The sequence below is a fragment of the Anomaloglossus baeobatrachus genome, chromosome 4 (assembly GCF_048569485.1).
Source record: "Anomaloglossus baeobatrachus isolate aAnoBae1 chromosome 4, aAnoBae1.hap1, whole genome shotgun sequence".
NCBI classification, from domain to species: domain Eukaryota; kingdom Metazoa; phylum Chordata; class Amphibia; order Anura; family Aromobatidae; genus Anomaloglossus; species Anomaloglossus baeobatrachus.
In genome coordinates this window covers 688379158-688399423 of record NC_134356.1, presented here as the reverse complement: position 1 = coordinate 688399423, position 20266 = coordinate 688379158, and positions in this window count along the sequence as shown.

Below are 20266 nucleotides of genomic sequence, written 5' to 3'. Positions count from 1 at the left end.
ATGGAGTGCCATTGGATCTTTGTTTTAGGTACTCAGGCACCAGAGGGGCTGAATGAACGTCTTTCATTCGCCCCTTTTTTGTAACCATCACTCTTATTCCCATCTTTTTGATATCTTGGGTGAATCCGACTGGGGGGAAATATGAGGGAGGTTGGATCCCTCCCAGTTGTAGTTAATGAAACTTGAATTTTCGCCCTCAGGGTGTTTTGGGTCCACCCTGGCTGAGCTACAGAGGCGTGATTAGCTGCGTAGCCCCCTATGTGTCTTCTAGGATTTTTGGGATTTTAAGTGTTATTCTTTTCATGCTGTATATATTGGTGTTCTTATGACTCTTTTAACAGTGTGTCTTTTTCTTTGTTTTGCTTAAAGGGACCTTCTTGTCATGAATTCTCCTCCTTAGCCGCCCCCCCCCCCCCCCTCCTCCCCCCTTCTCCCCCCCCCCCCCCCACCTTTCCTGTCTAAGTGTCCCCTTCATGCGGGTTTTGTCGCCAACCTTGGCCTGGAAGAAATGGAGATTCGCATACGTTTGCAGTACCTATAATTGGGAGGCCATGGAACTGCGATATACATGGACATGTAATATTTGGAATCGTGGGTGATATATTTATGCCTACAATTGTCTATTTTCTTCGTTATTCTCTATTTCTTTGCAGACGTCTGCTTTTTCACTTTATCTATTCTTCTTCTTTTCTCTGTACATAAACAAAAGCATTTTTTGATATGTATGTACTTTATAATATGTATTCCACTGATGATGTCATTATGTGATTCTGTATAGATTTATTAATGTTTACATGTACTATATATCACACTGTTATTGATGGGGGTAGGACTGTTACCTCTATAGGGGCAGCTCCATCTTACCCAGCACTGCAGTGGGTTCCGCTTGCTGATTCGCGTCCGTGGCAACGTCTGTTGCGGCGGAGAACCGGAAGTATCGCATAGTGACGTCACCGGAAGTTCTCGCTCCGTTGACTTCCGGCCGCCGATACCGAGCCACGGCGCGGTCTGCAGCGGCTATTCACTTCAGGTGCGCGCGGTGTAATGGAGGCGTGTTACCAATTAGGCTCCCTTCTTAAGCTCCATTCCTGGCACTCTTTTTATCATCGTCCCCCGACGAAGCATTGTGACGAAACACGTGTTGGGACGTCGGTCCCCACGTGCCCTCCAGGATTCTCGGACGCTTTAACTGTTTGTGGTAAGCCTGTATGCCTCATTAATGATTGACTTACATGATACTGCTTGGGCACTTTTTACCCCTTTTTTTCTGGTAAATTGGTATTGAGTGACAACAGTGCCTTAGTGGGTTTTTCCGTCCATTGTGCAGCTTTATATATAGGCCCTTTGAGTTATGACCTGATTTAAGGCCATAGGCCCAGGCCATGGGTTCTGGTACTAGCTGCCCAGTGGATGGTTTTGTCCCTACATAGGATTATCCTTATGGTCATCAGGTTGCCTCATTAAGTGTTGTAATCATCTGGTTCAGCAGGTCCGACACAACTTTGATATAATTCCTGGGTCACGTGGGGGTCTCCCCTCTTCCTTCACCTACTCAATCTGGTTTTTCATGATTATTAATTTATATGTACTGTAATACCCTGTGCACTATAAAATAAAATGTTTTATACATTTGTATCACGGTGTCTATGGGGTATTTCTATACTTTGGTAAATTTAAAGACTCTTGCGCCTTGTGTTTAATAAGTATAATACTAATATTCACTTATATAGCGCCATTAATTCTATTGTGCTTAACATACATCAGCAACACTGTCTCTATTGGGTATCCCAATTGAAATTCCCAATAAGTATGTCTTTGAAGGGAACCCATGAAAATACAGGGAGAACATACAACCTCTTTGCAGATGTTGTCCTTTGTAGGATTTGAACCCAGTACCCCAGCATTGCAAGACTGCAGTGCTAATGACTGAGCCATCATGGCTAGAGATGAGCGATGTTCGAGGTTCGAGGTTCTCCAATTTCATGTTCGAGTGATTTTCGGGGGTGCTTGAGATCGAACTCAAACTCGAGCTTTTTGCTAAAAGCTCGACAGTTCGAGTTACGTTCGAGAACGGTTTGATCACCAAAAGCGTGGCTTTTTACAGCTACAGTGTGAAAGGAGCCATCGCTGGCAGCCTGCGGTAAGCTGGTAACTAAGGTAAATATCGGGTATCCAAGCAAAATGCTTTGCTTAGTAACCCGATATTTACCCTGGTTATGTGTGCAGGGAGCCGACATTTCCCCGCTCGGCTCCGCCTCCTCCTGCACTCGGCATGTACACACACACTCAGACTCATACTCACCTGTTCCCAGCCATGCAGTCCCCGGCACTGACGTCCTCAGTGCCACATGGCCCCGCTCAGCTCCCCCCACCTTGCACTCCGCCGCCCGCACACATGGCACCGCTCGGCTCCACCCACCTCGCACTCTGCACACATTACCCCGCTTTGCTCCACCCACCTCGCACTCCACTGCCCGCACACATTACCTCGCTCAACTCCACCCACCTCGCACTCCACACACATTACCCCGCTCGGGTCCACCCACCTCGCACTCCGCATACATTACCTCGCTCGGCTCCACCCACCTCGCACTCCGCACACATTACCCCGCTCGGCTCCACCCACCTCACACTCCACACACATTACCTCGCTTGGCTCCACCCACCTTGCACTCCGCACACATTACCCCGCTCGGCTCCACCCACCTCGCACTCTGCTGCCCGCACACATTACCTCGCTCGGCTCCACCCACCTCGCATTCTGCACACATTACCTCGCTCGGCTCCACCCACCTTGCACTCCGCACACATTACCCCGCTCGGCTCCACCCACTTCACACACATGGCCCCGCTCGGCTCCACCCACCTCACAATCCACACACATTACCCCGCTCGGCTCCATCCACCTTGCACTCTGCACACATGGCCCAGCTCGGCTCCACCCACCTCGCAATCCACACACATTACCCCGCTCGGCTCAATCCACCTCGCACTCCGCACACATTACCCCGCTTGGCTCCACCCACTTCACACACATGGCCCCGCTCGACTCCACCCACCTCACACATTACCCCGCTCAGCTCCACCCACCTCGCACTCCGCACACATGGCCCCACTCGGCTCCACCCACCTCACACTCCGCACACATTACCCCGCTCAGCTCCACCCACTTCACACACATGGCCCCGCTCGGCTCCACCCACCTCACAATCCGCACACATTACCCCGCTCAGCTCCACCCACCTCGCACACATGGCCCCACTCGGCTTCACCCACCTTACACTCCACGCACATTACCCCACTCAGCTCCACCCACCTCGCACTCCGCTGTCAACACACATTACCTCGCTCGGCTCCACATACCTCGCACTCTGCACACATTACCCCGCTCGGCTCCACCCACCTTGCACTCTGCACACATGGCCCAGCTCGGCTCCACCCACCTCGCAATCCGCACACATTACCCCACTCAGCTCCACCCACCTCGCACTCCGCTGCCTACACACATTACCTCGCTCGGCTCCACATACCTCGCACTCTGCACACATTACCCCGCTTGGATCCACTCACCTCGCACTCCGCATACATTACCCCGCTCGGCTCCACCCACCTCGCACTCTGCTGCCCGCACACGTTACCTTGCTCGGCTCCACCCACCTCGCACTCCGCACACATTACCTCGCTTGGCTCTACCCATTCCGCACTCCGCACACATTACCCCGCTCGGCTCCACCCACCTCGCACTCTGCTGCCCACACACATTACCTTGCTCGGCTCCACCCACCTCGCACTCTGCACACATTACCCCGCTTGGATCCACTCACCTCGCACTCCGCATACATTACCCCGCTCGGCTCCACCCACCTCGCACTCTGCTGCCCGCACACGTTACCTTGCTCGGCTCCACCCACCTCGCACTCCGCACACATTACCTCGCTTGGCTCTACCCATTCCGCACTCCGCACACATTACCCCGCTCGGCTCCACCCACCTCGCACTCTGCTGCCCACACACATTACCTTGCTCGGCTCCACCCACCTCGCACTCTGCACACATTACCCCGCTCGGCTCCACCCACTTCACACACATGGCCCTGCTCGGCTCCACCTACCTCACAATCCGCACACATTACCCTGCTCAGCTCCACCCACCTCGCACTCCGCACACATGACCCCACTCGGCTCCACCCACCTCACACATTACCCCGCTCGGCTCCACCAACTTCACACACATGGCCCCGCTCGTCTCCACCCACCTCACAATCCGCACACATTACCCTGCTCAGCTCCACCAACCTCGCACTCCGCACACATGGCCCCACTCGGCTCCACCCACCTCACACTCCGCACACATTACCCCACTCAGCTCCATCCACCTCGCACGCCACTGCCCACACACATTACCTCACTTGGCTCCACATACCTCGCACTCTGCACACATTACCCCGCTCGGCTCCACCCACCTTGCACTCTACACACATGGCCCAGCTCGTCTCCACCCACCTCGCAATCTGCACAAATTACCCCACTCAGCTCAACCCACCTCGCACTGCACACACATTACCCCGCTCGGCTTACCTGTGGTGATGAAGTCCTGCCCTCCCGATGTCAGCGCTGTCACTGTCCTCCATGGCCACCGTTGTCACATTTCCTCTCACTGCAGGCCCAAGACTGTCACTAGCGGTGACATCACGGGGTCCCGCGATACTTGGTTGTGATGGCAACGGTCATTGAACTCAGTGACAGCTCTGCTATCAGGAGTGCAGCGATCACCGCTGGTAATGTACCTTGCTAAGATCCTGACAGCAGCACTTGTCATGCCCTGCAGTGACCTGGGCTGACCTATTGATGTTAGCTCAGGTCACTACATTGCTCTCCCAGCCAATATAGAACACTCTGTTCTTCATTGACTGGGACATTGACTATGGTATGGATCGTCATGGGAACCCGTTAGATTACAGCAGACCAGGATTTGTTTTTCTTTATAATAAATTGGTGAAAGAGGGAATGTTTTGGTAAGTATTTTTTCAAATAAAAATGTATTTGTCGTCTATTTTTTTTTTATTAGTGACTGGGTTGGTGTTGTTGGGTATCTGATGGACGCCTGACATCACAAACCCCAGGGCTTGATGCCAGGTGATATTACACATCTGGTATTAACCCCATATATTACCCCATTTGCCACCGCACCAGGGCAATGGGATGAGCTGGAGCGAAGCACCAGGATTAGCGCATCTAATGGATGCGCCACTTCTGGGGCGGCTGCGGCCTGCTATTTTTAGGCTGGGGAGAGTCCAATAACCATGGACCTCCCTAGTCTGAGAATATCAGACCCCAGCTGTCCGCTTTAGATTAGCTGGTGATCCAATTTTTTATGGGACCCCCACATGGTTTTTGTTTTTTTAATTATTTATTTAATTTAAAATAACAGCGTGGGGTGCCCTCAGTTTTGGATTACCAGCCAAGGTGAAGCTGCCAGCTGTGGTCTGCACGCTGCAGCCCTCTGCTTTACCCTAGCTGGCTACAAAAATAGGGGGAAAGGCTAAGCATCCTTTAGTGCCACATGAAAGGCACCAAAGGGTGCAAAATTACAAAATACAGGAGAGTGGGATATTATGTGTCTTTCTGCCATTATAATGACAGAAAAGACTGATATGAAGTGTACAAGCACAAGAAAATCACCAGAGCGCTCTACGCTGTGAAAAACAGTAGAAAATGGCACTGTAGTGAACATGTGACCACCTCAAGTAGGTTGAAGTTACGGATCCTCGGTAAATTTATGTACGCAAAAAACGGAAAGCACACGGATGACAAACGGATGACATACGGACCGTATACATAACGGAAACGGATGCCACACAGATGCACCCGTGAAAAAAACGGACCGTTTTTTGTGGACCGCAAAAACAGATCGGTCATGTGAATGTAGAATTATTCTGATCTGCCATTTATAAACAGCAGGCAGAAATAAGTGAATAGCGCCCCCCAGCATCAGAAAATCTCCGGGGTTTCAGGGGGTAGCTGAGACCCTGAAGATCATGATTCAGGCCGATTTTTCCGGTCCCTGCTCACATGATCACCGGTATACACCGTATACCGATGATTACGTTACAGTAAATGGCTATCAATATATAATATATATATATATAAAATAGCTGGCTATCAAAAATGGGGGGACCCCACGTCGTTTTTTATTTTTAAATAATTAAAAAATTAAAATTAAAAAATAGGCTTCCCTTTATTTTCATTGCCAGTCAAGGTAATGCCAGGCAGATGGGGGTGGCAACCCATAGCTGTCTGCTTTATCTGCGCTGAGAATCAAAAATACCGCGGAGCGCTACGTCATTTTTTTTAATGATTTATTTTTACAGTACTGATATGTCAGGAAATCAAAATACAGGGAAGCCCATTTTTTTTAGTTATTTAAATAAGTAATTAAAAAAATATATATGGGCTCCTGCTGCATTTTTTGTATTGCTAGCTAAGGGTAATCCAAGCAGCTACTGGCTGCTAACCCCCACTGCTTGGTGTCACCTTCACTGGCAATGGAAAATCCAGGGAAGCATTTTTTATTTTTTGGCCAAAAAACTAAAAAAAAAAAAATTACATTAGCCCCGCCATATTTTTTTATGCTAGCCAGGTACAGCAGGCAGGTATGGCTGCCTGCAAACACCAGCTGACTATTTGTACCCTATTTGGCTTAAAATATAGGGAAGCCCTTTTTTTAATTATTTCATGAATTTCATGAAATATTTAAAAAAAAAAAACAAACGACGTGGGCTTCGCCCCATTTTTGCGCAGCCGCCCCAGAAAATGGCGCTTTCATAGAAGCGCCATCATCTGGCGCTGTATCCAACTTTTCCATCAGCCCTGGAGCCAGGTGGCTTGCTGGGTAATAATGAGTTAATACTGGCTTTGTTTTACTAGCTAATATTAAGCCAGAGATTCTTAATGTCAGGCAAGTTTGACCCGGCCATTAAGAATCTCCAATAAAGGGTTAAAAAAAAGACACCACACAGAGAAAAAATACTTTAATAGAAAGAAATACACAGACACACTTAGAGACTCCATGTTTATTATTCCCTCTCAGCCCTCCACGATATTGTTCTTCTGTCGTCTTTCTCCTTCAACCCATGCAGCTCTGCTACATCAGACAGCACTGTATGGAAGGAAGACGCTGCTGCTCCCCGTGCAGTCTATTCACTCAGTGAGTGAGAAGAGGCTGCAGGCTGTAAGCGGTGACGTCACCACTGACAGACGGGTTACAACCCGGTGCCGCTATTCACCGGCTGTGACATCTAGTCCCTGCATGTGGGCTGACTCTGTAAAGAGCGCCGACATGCATGGACGGGGAAGCCGATCATGTGCCAGAGCATCTCTCCGGTAAAAAGACATGCTCAAACACTGCTTACCGGAGACATGCACTGACAGGACCTCGCAATGACATCTCGCAATATAACCAGTCTGTAGCCAATGAGATAATAGACACGTGACTGGTCACATGCTTTTTTGACGTCACAATAGGTCCTATCATCAGTGCTGGTTACCGGGAGGATGCAGCGATTATCGGAAGGAAAAGCGGTGGGAGACAGATTGCAGGACGCGTCGCGGGGACCTGTAAGTGTTATGGCAATGTTTATTAACTGTATGTGTACATGTAAAATGCGTTTTTACGTATTTGTGTTTGCCTCCCATTGTTTTCATTGGGGTTCGAAAGGTTCTTCGAATGGTTTGGCGAACGTTCGCCAAACCAGCCCTCCATTCAACGAACCGAACCGAACTCGGGCCTTCAGAGGTTCGCTCATCTCTAGTGAAAATAGAATTTTACCCTTTTTCAGAAGTTAGTCCAAGTGAAACACAAGAGATAAGATTTTAACATGTCCATTGAAACTTTATTGGCTATAAATATAATGTTTTAACCTGTGGGCCAACCCAGATGACAGTAGACTGCTGATTTGATAGACATTTTCTCGTAACTACAGTTTATCAGCAGAGTCTTGGAAGTAAGATGGGTCTTCTGTTCGATGAAAAAGCCATGGGGAGGTTTCCTTGCCAGCAAACTGCTTTACAGAAAGTCACATGTTCAGGAAACTGTTGAACCCTCTATAGGATTATCGATTTGCGAAACATGGACGAAAAGCAGTTGGGCAGTTAGGTCATTGGAGCCCATACATCTCTGTCTGCCCTAGGGGACATTCCTTTGATGTCTTACTTCTTATTGACCTAAGATTACATGGTTCTTGTTCTTTAAGTCAATTACAATCCAAAAAGTTATATTCGCTTTGAATGTTTCAAAACAGTATGAAAACTAAAACAAATTATACTGGATGGTTCCCAGGACATTGACAATATCCATGTTCCCCTCCGGAAGCTCAGATAAAACATGACTCGATGGCTGAATATAATGTACCTCAAACCTCTATCAGCCATCAAAAGTCCATTCCCACATTTGAAAACAAGCATAGAAACTGTGGTTCTGACAAGATATTGGAGAACCATCGGCGAAGGCAAGTGTTTTGATTGCCACATCGATGTTGGACTTGAAATTCTCACATTGATTGCAAACGTGTTCAGAGTTTAGGGTTTTACCTTTGAAATGATGAACATATTTAATTAAAATTTAGTTAAATCATAGTATAGAAAAAGAAAATATTCAAATAAATTTCCTGGTTACATTCTTTGTGACAAAAAAATTCAACAGTAAAATACATCTAGTAGACCACATCTCTGTGTGCCCCAGGATAAGAAGGCTTTATTTGCTTCTTCATATTAACCTGAGATTACGCCTTACGCTTTCTGTAATTCAAGCAGAATTTCTTCCCTATGACCGTGTTGTTAAATGAGATTCAGGAGAACTTAGCCCAAAACCTATTTTTAGGACTTAAGCGGGCTTTACACACTGCGATATCGGTCCCAATATCGCTAGTGTGGGTACCCGCCCCCATCTGTTGCGCGACATGGGCAAATCGCTGCATGTGCAGAACAACATCGCCCAGACCCGTCACACGTACTTACCTGCCCGGCGACGTCGCTGTGATCGGCGAACCGCCTCCTTTCTAAGGGGATGGTCCGTGCGGCGTCAGAGCGACGTCACTGAGCGGCCGCCCAATAGCAGCAGCAGATTCCGTCAGGTGACACCATCAGCAGATTCCGTCAGGTGACAGCATCAGCAGATTCCGTCAGGTGACAGCATCAGCAGATTCCGTCAGGTGACAGCATCAGAAGATTCCGTCAGGTGACAGCATCTATCCACTCAGCTACTGCCTCTTATGATAGAGGTAGGCAGTCACTTGATTGCTACGTGGAGCTGATAGAGCACTCATGTTCTGTAGCAAATTTGACAGTGTTGTGTGGATTACGTCATACCTGGAGGGGCATTGGAGGATTTTAATAAAATGCTGAAACAGGGTGATTTTTTGTCTTTTATTTCAAATAAAGGATTTTTCGCGGTGTGTGTTAATTTACTTTTACTTTATAAATAGATAATAATTATAATTTAACAATAAAAAAAAAGTTCTTCACCGGGACTAGAACTCGCAATCTCATGCTTCTTATGTGAACACTGTATCCACTTGTCTACTGCTTCTAATGCTGAAGGTAGGCAGATTTGGTAATCTTCACTTCTGCATTGCTGAAGTCTCTGTTGACCACGCGATTCACTTTATTGCTACGTGGACGTGTTCTGTAGCAGAGCTGACAGTGTCATGTGGATTCCATCGGACCTGGAGGGGTATTTGTGGGTTAATAAAGGAGTGAAAGAGGGTGATTTTTTGTCTTTTATTCCAAATAAAGGATTTTTCGGTGTGTGTGTTTCTTCACTTTCACTTTAAGCTCAATCATGGACGGTATCTCGGGGAGACACCTGGCATGATTAAACTCATTATTACCCCGATTGCCACCGCACCAAAGCAATTCGGGATAAGCTGGGTGGCGTCCCCCAGGACAGTCGCATCTAATGGATGTGGCTATTCCGGGCAGCTGCTCAATGATATTGTTAGGGTGGTGGGCTCCCCATAATGTGGCGCTCTCCATCCTGACAATACCATCCTCCGGCCGTGTGGCTTTATCCTGGCTGGTATCAAATATGGGGGAAACCGCATTTTTTTTTTATTATTTATTTACTTTACTGCACGATATAGACCCGACCGCCGGCGGCTGTAATTGGTTGCAGTGACAAAGCTGTCACTCAGCTTGGGGACGTGTCTGACTGCAACCAATCATAGGCGCTGGTCAGCGGGGAAAGCACAGAATAACTAATTGACTAATGAAGCGGCAGCTATTTTCTAAAGAGGAAAAGACACCGCAGATTTGTGACAGACGTGGAGCGAGGCGCCCGTGATCGGTGGGTGGGAAAGGGACAGGGATTGTGCTGGGGATGCAGGACGCATGCAGATAGCAACATGTGCACATACTTACTGTGAAAAGCCACGTTTATGATGATCGAACCGTTCTCGAGCGTAACTCGAGCTGTCGAGCTTTTAGCAAAAAGCTCGAGTTTGAGTTCGATCTTGAACACCCCCCAAAATCACTCGAACATGAAATTGGTGAACCTTGAACATCGCTCATCTCTAGTAAGGAAGGCAAATAAAAAATACACAGGGTAAATACAAAAATAGTCTCTACATAAAGCCTTGCACCCACTTCTAGGTGTGTTTGAAAAATCAAACCGATTTTCATTCAGAAAAGTTGAACGAGTGAAATCCATTTGGTATTCCATTATCATGCGAGTGCTACGCAGTTGTGCAAATTTTGTTTATGCCTAACATAAGTTTGACAATGCATATATAATCTGTATGCCATGTGTTTATTTTCTTAGCAACTATTATTTTACAGTCATTTACAAGATTGTTTACAGTGGTGTATGCTACAAAAAGGTAATGTATCAATATAGAAACAGATGAAAATAAGAATGGCCTGAGTGCCATCCTATTTTTTTTCGCACCCAAAAACTTGCATTGGCGAATCTCATGTGATATATGTGTTGAATCACAGAATGCTGTGATTTTTTTCCTCAGCTCAGTTACAGCTGGGGAAAAACTCACCAATGAAAACTGCCTAATTGAATAACATTGGTGTGAGTGTAATCCAATTTTTAATGTGATTGCACTTATCTGTATTAAACACAAGTGGGAGTAAGGTTTTGAATTAAATATCTCTTAGCCGAAGGCTGGAACTTCTTAGCAGAAATACACAAAAAAATATAACCAATGAAGAAGGTTGGTGAAAGGAGAGTATAAATAGCCCCAGCCTGGTTATGATAGGACAGAGACAAAGTAAGGGAAAACACCTGACTACATCACAAGCAAAGGAAGAAGAAGTTAACAGGGGGTTTAACAAAATGTAAAAAAGATAATAATTACTAGATCGGTGCACACCTAAAAAAGCAAAACCTGCATCAAGGCGCTGTATTTCTGTTGCTCACACATATGCAAAATGTGACTAATAAAAAAGATTTGTAAATAAAACTTATTTTTGATATTACGTTTTGATCCAATTTTGGTGCGTTTTTTTGCCAGGAACAACAGATTTGGTGCAGAAACGTTTCCAACCAAATACTCAATTTGTGCCCATTGCCTAATTCGGTAACCTGGCATTGAGTGCAATGACTTCACCTGAGGTGAGTTCACTGAGTTAAATGAGTTCACCTCAGGTCAGTTCACCTAAGGTCACAGCTGGGGTACCATGGGAAATCACAGCTGTGATATCAGGTTAATTCACTGATGTTACTGCTCATAGCTGCCGCTTCATTAGTGTGTCCCTGATGCCACAGTGAGTGGTTACAGTTTCTAATATTACTGGACACTGCGACATTGGATGTAGCAGAACTGGGATCGTTGTTTGACTTTGTGTCTGTGAATTGCGTCAGACCAGCAGGGGTGTTTCGGGGTTAATATATTGGAGAAAGAGGTTTTGTTTAATAAATGATATTTATCTGTGTTTTGTGTTTATTTCTTTTGACTTACAGGGATAGCAATGAGGGGTCTCATAGACTTCTCCCAATTACTAACCTCAGGCTAGACGACAACTGTGATTCTTTGAAAAATCACAGCTGTCATAAACCTCTTTTATTACCCCAATTGGAACCTCACCAATGTAATTTATTGAACCGAGCAAACAACAGGAATTGGCACACCTAATAGATTTTAGTAATCCTCAGAATAGATCAGACACTCAATATTTAATATGTTGGAGAAACATTTTTTTATAAATGTTTAATGATTAAAGAGATCAATAAGAGCAGATACTTACAATTGAAAACTGAGTGAAACCTTTGTGGCCTTTACTTAAACCCTGATGATAAGCTTTAGTCAGTAATATGGGGATTGCAATAGTCATAGTTACCACAAAGGCAGCAGGGCCACGTGCAGCATTCACCACATTATTCTGACAATGCCTAAAATCATAGAATGAATTCAAAAGCCTGTGGATACAGATTGCAAATGATATTTGCGATTGTGACTACAATAAGTGGAATTATATTTCCACCTCCCGCCTGCAGTTTTTCTTCTCCTTTTAGCTATGTTCTACGTACTACATCCTACTTCTTGGAGCATAATACTGTTGCCCTAGGTATGCTACATCTCCATCTTGTGCTATTGCAAATTATGCTAAAAAATGTCTATGATTATATATGTATTAATAGGTTATTAATGTGGAAACAGTCAAAACATTTGTTTCAAGGACTTAGAAATTTTAGGCATGCTTCTAGCCTCAGCTGATCAACACACATACATAGTCCAAAAGATATGAAAATTGTCTCTTCAGAGAGTAAGGAGATTTGAACTTTAGTGCCATGTATTGGAAGTGTTACGGGGGGACTGGCAGATTAGGACCAGGGGGTATATATCCTAATCGTCAGTCGGGGCCCACCATGCTCCAGATGACAAAGGAACTGAGGGTGAGGCGGAGACTATAGAGCTGGATGGCTCTGAGATAACCCAGGGAATCTGGGAACCGGTCACGTGTGTAGGGACACTTCAGACCGGACAACAAGCGAGTTAGCGTTTTGGTGCACCTGGCGCTACACCAACCACGTGTGCAGGGAACACATCAGGCCGGGTGGTGACCAGGTAGCCTTGACCAGAAAACCGCCACGAAAGCGCCCTGTCGACCACATGTGTAGGACACGTCAGGCCAGCGGTCCTCTGATTAGCATTTCTGGTCACCTCTCGACTGGCCACGTGTGTGAAGGACACGTCAGGCCAGATGGTTACACCAGTAGCGTTGACCGGGAAGCTGAGGAGGATAAGGAACACCCTGTTAACTCCACAGGGGTACGCTGTCCATGCACGTAGGAGGCACAACCGGACCGGTGGCGCAGCAGGTGCGTTGTCCGTGTGCGTAGGGGGCACAATCGGACAGGTGGTGCAGCAGCCGCAGTCCAGTTAACGGCACTGGGCTGCTACAACAAGACTGGAACGGCAGGAGGGAAGCACGGCGCCTGACCCTGATGTGCTGAGCCACGAATCTTGGCGTGACAGGCACTATTCGCCTAACCCTACCTACGGATTCCCAACATAGGCTTATGCCGCAATGAGACTCTAACATGGAGGTGTGCTCTGACTGAGCAAATGTGAAGACTGTGCACCTCCATGTTGTCTCCAGCCCCTTTTATAACCTGGGTCCACCCCAAACCCAGGGTGGACCACAATGGCACCTCCAGGGTCCAACAGCAGAGTGCCATGTCATCAGCGACGTCACAAGCGGCCTATCCTGAACCGCCACGTCACTGATGACCTCATGGCAGCCACGCCCCAAACACTTCACCAGTCATCGTCTGACGACCAATGGTGAGGTGTCGTGTCATAGAACCGGGCCTCCGTGAGCCAGTCCGGATTGGCCACATCATCAGGACACCTGATGCCCTCTGGTCTATCAGGGCCTGTCACCTCACGGACATGCCCAGTGAAGTCCTTCCCGGACTTTGCCTCCAATGCACTAAGTGCCTGAGCATTCTCAGTAGCCTGGACAACAGTTTCAGAAATCAGACTGACTATCTGCCTGAGCATGCTCAGTAGGCCCAACACAGGACTTAGACACAGCACGCAGTCCAAGTACCTGTGCAAAGAGGCTTTTCGCACTAAGTGTAGGAGCATGCTCAGTAGCCCGAACTGAGGTTTTCGCCTCAGAAATGGCACTATCTGGCTGAGCATGCTCACTAGGCAAAACACTGGACTTAGGCTCCGGCTGGGGTAAGTCGGCACACACATGCGCACTAGCCGCCTCTGCACACTTAGACGTGGAGGTGCAAGCAGCCAGCTGGATGACCCGAGGCACGGCCAAAAACGGCAGTCGGCACCTGGGCGCAACTGGAACAGCAGCAGGCTGCCTGCGGCTATGGCGGCGCCGATTCGTAACAGGAAGTTATAATCCTAAAGTGAATATCAACTCTTTAATAAGCCTTTAATTGTGACCATAATCTTGCTTTGCAGACACGGTGTTTCGGAGTGTTGTCTCTCATCAGTAGAGATGAGCGGTGTTCGAGGTTCGAGGTTTGCTAATTTCATGTTCGAGTGATTTGGGGGGTGTTCGAGTCGTTTGTCGAACTCGAACGATTTGGTAAAAGTTCGATAGTTCAAGTTACGTTCGAGAACGGTTCGATCAACAAAAAGCGGAGCTAGTTACTAGCTGGCTTTTCACTGTAATAGTGTGAGTCACTGTGAATCATGACATTATCAAAATTCGCCGTATAATGTGTGGGGGGGGAGGGGTTTAGATCAGTGCTGCTGAGTGCTGAGATAATGCCGATCGCCATTTTTTTTTCTAACCGCGCGTACAGTGGGGCGGGCCAGGCTGTGAGCAAATCACAGACACACACACAGCAAAGTGGATTTTTGCCAGACAAGCAAGGGCATGTGTCATAGGCTGTGCATGTCACATGTCCTTACCCTATAAGATCCGACCATTTTCCACATTGCCGCCATTATCTCTCTGCTGTGGGTGGGTGACAGTCACTGCTCCCGCTGCTGCTGCTGCTGTGCATGCTATAGACAGACAGTGCAATCTACACAGCAATTTAAGGATTAGGGACTACATGTAATTTCAGCCCTTGTTAGGGCTACATTACAGCCGTTCATAGCCATATCTGCTAGGCAGGTCTGTGCCAATGCAGTGCTGGGCTTTAGATAACAGCATCTGGCTACATCAGCTCAGGCAATTCCTTGCTGCATTTTTTCATTGGCAGGAATAGAAACTGAGGCTTCCTTTGCTGTCCTGCTACCTACAGCATCCCTGCATTCTACACACCTGCCCATTTTTGCTATGCACTTTTTATAGCAAACAGTGCTGACACTTAGTGGCATACTAAAAGTGTCTGGGATACTAACATAATGTTCCTCTGGTGGCACGCAAGGTACAACACCTCTGCATTCTACACACCTGCCCATTTTTGCTATGCAATTTTTATTGCAAACAGTGCTGCCAGTTTTCTTCAGCTGTCAATAAAGCTAGACCAGCTCTGCAATGTACACCACCTTTCTATTTTTGCTACGACATTTTACCGAACTGGGGAACCGATTGGAACTGGAGCACCAGGAGGGGTACTCAGACCCAGTACGAAGCCCCGAATCGACAGGGCCAAGTCAAATCAACTGATTGAGGACTGGACTTAAGGACCTTTCCCACACAAGACCCGTTAGAAGACAACAGCCCAACCATACAGGGTAAAGCCACCGCCAAAGCATAGAGACCCAAAGGGCCAGCGTCTGCGGGCAAACAGGGCTTCACAGACAACCAGCAAGCCAGAGAGCGGACTACCGTTGCTTAGGCATAAGAATCAAACATTCACACAAAGAGGTGCAGGAGAAAGGCGGAAATCACCAACCTGTTAAGGGAGAAGCTGCAGCCGGCTGCGGGCCTCGTTCATCATCCCGTTTGGTTTACCAGAGACTCCAGTGTATTGTGTCATAGTGAGTACACCAGTGCCTTCGGGCCGCGCACCGCACCAGCATCAAGCCCGCACCTGTCCCCTCGCCTCGGCACCTCCCTCGGGCCCCTGGGACCATCATTCCCCTACCCACGGAGGGGTCAACACCAAGCTGCACAACACCGTCCCTGGGAGGCCTAGTTAATGGCAGCGGTGGTGTCCATTCATTCACCCCAACCCGTGGGTGGCGTCACAAACTTACAACCTTTATAAACCACTGCGGCCCCGGCCGTGGAACTCCCCACTGAAGTCCCTGCGTGTAGCGCCAACCCCGTTGCAGAGTGACGTGACCCCCGGGTCCATGAGGAACTCGAGCCACCCACCGTACGAGCACGGATCCGAGCGCCTCAGTGGTTGCAGCCGAGCCCGCGGGGCGGTACACTGACACTCAGTGGCATACTAAAAGTGTCTGGGATAATAACATAGTGTTCCTCTGGTGCCACGCAAGGTACACCACCTCTGCATTCTACACACCTGCCCATTTTTGCTACGCAATTTTTATAGCAAACAGTGCTGCCAGTTTTCTTCAGCTGTCAATAAAGCTAGACCAGCTCTGCAATGTACACCACCTTTCTATTTTTGCTACGACATTTTAAGTGTCAAATCTGGTCACAAACAAAATGAGTGGCAAAAGGACAGATGCTGGTGGAAAGAGGAACAGGCGTTTTGGAAAGGGAAAGTTTGTGTCCGTGGGGAAGGTGGAAAAGCTACAGTAACATCTGCTGAAGATAGGCCATCTTCAAGCAAAAGTAAGATGTCTACTACTTTCAATGGACAATCCGATGTGCTCCCTTTTTTACAGGACAGAACTACTGTAACAAAGGTAGATGATGTACAAAAAAATAATATGCTTAAATGGATCGCAAGTGCTGCAACAAGTGGCCTCTCCTCCACCTCAACTTCAACATCCAAAAAACAACAGTCCTCTAAGTTGTCACCCCAATCGCACTTGCTTTCTCCTAGCTCTCAAGTATCCACCTGCCCTGCAGAGTATAGTGTGACAGAGATGGTTGAGTCTGCAGAGCTGTTCAGTCACACTATAGGCTGGGAATCAGAGGTCTGCTTCCCCCAAGCTACAGTGAGTACAGACCAGGAAATAGTCTGTAGTGATGCCCAGAAGCTTTGTGAGTCAGATTCAGGCCCTGATGACCAAGTTTCTGAGCATAATGTAGACCCTCATTCCCAAACTGTAACACCTGTTGGTGGAGACAATGAGGAACATACTGATGACGATGATACTCAGATACCTGATTGGAATGACAACTTAACTATTCAGTCAGGGCAGGAAGAGGTTTGGTCTGAGGGCGAGGGGAGTGCAAACACAACGGTTGATGATGAAGTTCTAGATCCCACTTACTGTCAACCCACAGTCAGGCACTCTAGGAGGTCAAGAATAAATAATGGCATAGACAACTGCATATTATAACATTATTGATATATGTACCAATACATATGTATAAATATACACATCATATACTACGCAGAAAAGGACTATAATATATGAACCAAATCGCTAACAACGGACAAAAACAAACACAAGAGAGAGGCGATCATCGGTTCAACTCATTTTTATTTTCATATTGTGATTTAGAACATGCAGAAAGGTGATGGGGAAGAAGAAACGGTGTACATCACCACAGTCAGTACAAAAATGGTAGCAATGTACCAGTTATATACACAAAAAATGGTATATTGTCATATCCAACCAGGGGATGGGTGACCCACAAATCAGAAACACATGCTCACAAAAATGGTGCACAAGGGCAACTCTTAATATAAGATGTAATATAAGGATTAACTAGAAAACCTAGTATTTAAAGAGGAAGCCATAGATAGCAATAATTAACCTCTTATTATAGAGAGGAATATATCATATAGATTACACCATGTAGGCATGTATCCATGTTGGTGGTAACAAACCACACCGCAGCAGGAAGGCACAAAGACCATCTAGTTTAGCTGTGCAGTAAGATATACAAAATAGCAGACCCACTGTTAGTAAACATAAATGAGCAATAAGCTCCGTTTCACTATCAACAACTGATAAATGTAATACCACAGGGCAGATTGCCAAAGCCGTGAGCCCAGGGAGTGAATCTAGTTAAAGATAAGGAATGCAAAGCAGACCTGCCGATAGTAAATAAACATACTGAGTGATCTGTGTCAGACAGTGAGGAGTTAAACTAGATCCACCTGCAGGAAAACAGCAATGCTTAAAGCTGGTGTCACACATAACGACGACGACAACGACGTCGCTGCTACGTCACCATTTTCTGTGACGTTGCAGCGACGTCCCGTCGCTGTCGCTGTGTGTGACATCCAGCAACGACCTGGCCCCTGCTGTGAGGTCGCCGGTCGTTGCTGAATGTCCAGCTTCATTTTTTGGTCGTCACTCTCCCGCTGTGACACACACATCGCTGTGTGTGACAGCGAGAGAGCGACGAAATGAAGCGATCAGGAGCCGGCACTGGCAGCTGCGGTAAGCTGTAACCAGCGTAAACATCGGGTAACCAAGGGAAGACCTTTCCCTGGTTACCCGATGTTTACGCTGGTTACCAGCCTCCGCTCTTGCTGCCAGTGCCGGCTCCTGCACTGTGACATGTGGCTGCAGCACACATCGGGTTAATTAACCCGATGTGTGCTGCAGGAGAGCAAGGAGCCAGCGCTAAGCGCGGCTCCCTGCTCTCTGAACTGTGACATGTAGCTGCAGCACACATCGGGTTAATTAACCCGATGTGTGCTGCAGGAGAGCAAGGAGCCAGCGCTAAGCGCGGCTCCCTGCTCTCTGAACTGTGACATATAGCTGCAGCACACATCGGGTTAATTAACCCGATGTGTGCTGCAGGAGAGCAAGGAGCCAGCGCTAAGCGCGGCTCCCTGCTCTCTGAACTGTGACATGTAGCTGCAGCACACATCGGGTTAATTAACCCGATGTGTGCTGCAGGAGAGCAAGGAGCCAGCGCTAAGCGCGGCTCCCTGCTCTCTGAACTGTGACATATAGCTGCAGCACACATCGGGTTAATTAACCCGATGTGTGCTGCAGGAGAGCAAGGAGCCAGCGCTAAGCGCGGCTCCCTGCTCTCTGAACTGTGACATGTAGCTGCAGCACACATCGGGTTAATTAACCCGATGTGTGCTGCAGGAGAGCAAGGAGCCAGCGCTAAGCGCGGCTCCCTGCTCTCTGCACATGTAGCACAGCGACCTTATGATCGCTGCTTCTGCTGTGTTTGACAGCTAAGCAGCGATCATAACAGCGACTTACAAGGTCGCTGTTACGTCACCGAAAATGGTGACGTAACAGCGACGTCGTTGTCGCTGTCGTTTAGTGTGACACCAGCTTAAGGCTAATGCCAAACCAAAGCTGTGAGCCCGGAGGATGAATCTAGTTTAGCTGTACAATAAAGGAATGCAAAGTAGCAGACCCGCTGTTAGTGAACATAAAAGAGCGATAAGCTCAGTTTCACAAACAATAGCTGATAGATGTAATACCACAGGGCAGATCGCCAAAACCGTAAGCCCAAGGGGTGGGTCTAATTAAATTATACAGTAAAGATAAGGAATGCAAAGCAGACCTGCTGACAGTAAATAGACATAATGAGCGATGTGCCCTGTTTCACATTCAACAGCTTAGTACGTGTTCAGCGACAAGGCAAATTACCAGCTGAATTTAAAGTTATAAAGCCGTAATAAATGTGAAACACTTACCCATATGTGTTAACTACCCGACGTGGCGTGCTCCGACGCGCACGTTTCGTGACCTTCCTCGGGGAGCTGCGCTTCAATTGCCACTTCTCAGCCCAATCCTCCAATTTACATAAATCTCCCTGTAATATACAATTATCCTCCTCTGTATTAGAGATGAGCGAACTGGTCCCGGTTCGGCTCGAGGCCGGTTCGCCGAACGGGGGTCCCGTTCGAGTTCGGTTCGTCGAACGTTCGACGAACCGAACTCGAACCTATAGGCTATAATGGGAGGCAATCACAAACACATAAAAATGCATGATAAATGTACACAAACAGTTAATAAACATGGCCATAACACTTACCGGTCCTCGCGATCCCTTCTGCACTCTGTCTCCTGCCGCTATTCCATCCGATGATCGCTGAATCCTCCCGGTGACCTGCACTGCCAGCAGAGATGCAGGACCTATCGTGACGTCAAAATAGCCATGTGACCAGTCATGTGGCTATTATCTCATTGGCTACAGACTGGTCACATGACTATGACACGTCATGTAGGACCTGCGAGTGCATCTCTCCGGTACACGGTGCACATATGTGTATCGCCGTGTACCGGCGACATGCTCTAGCACACGGTCGACTCCACGTTCCGTTAGGGACC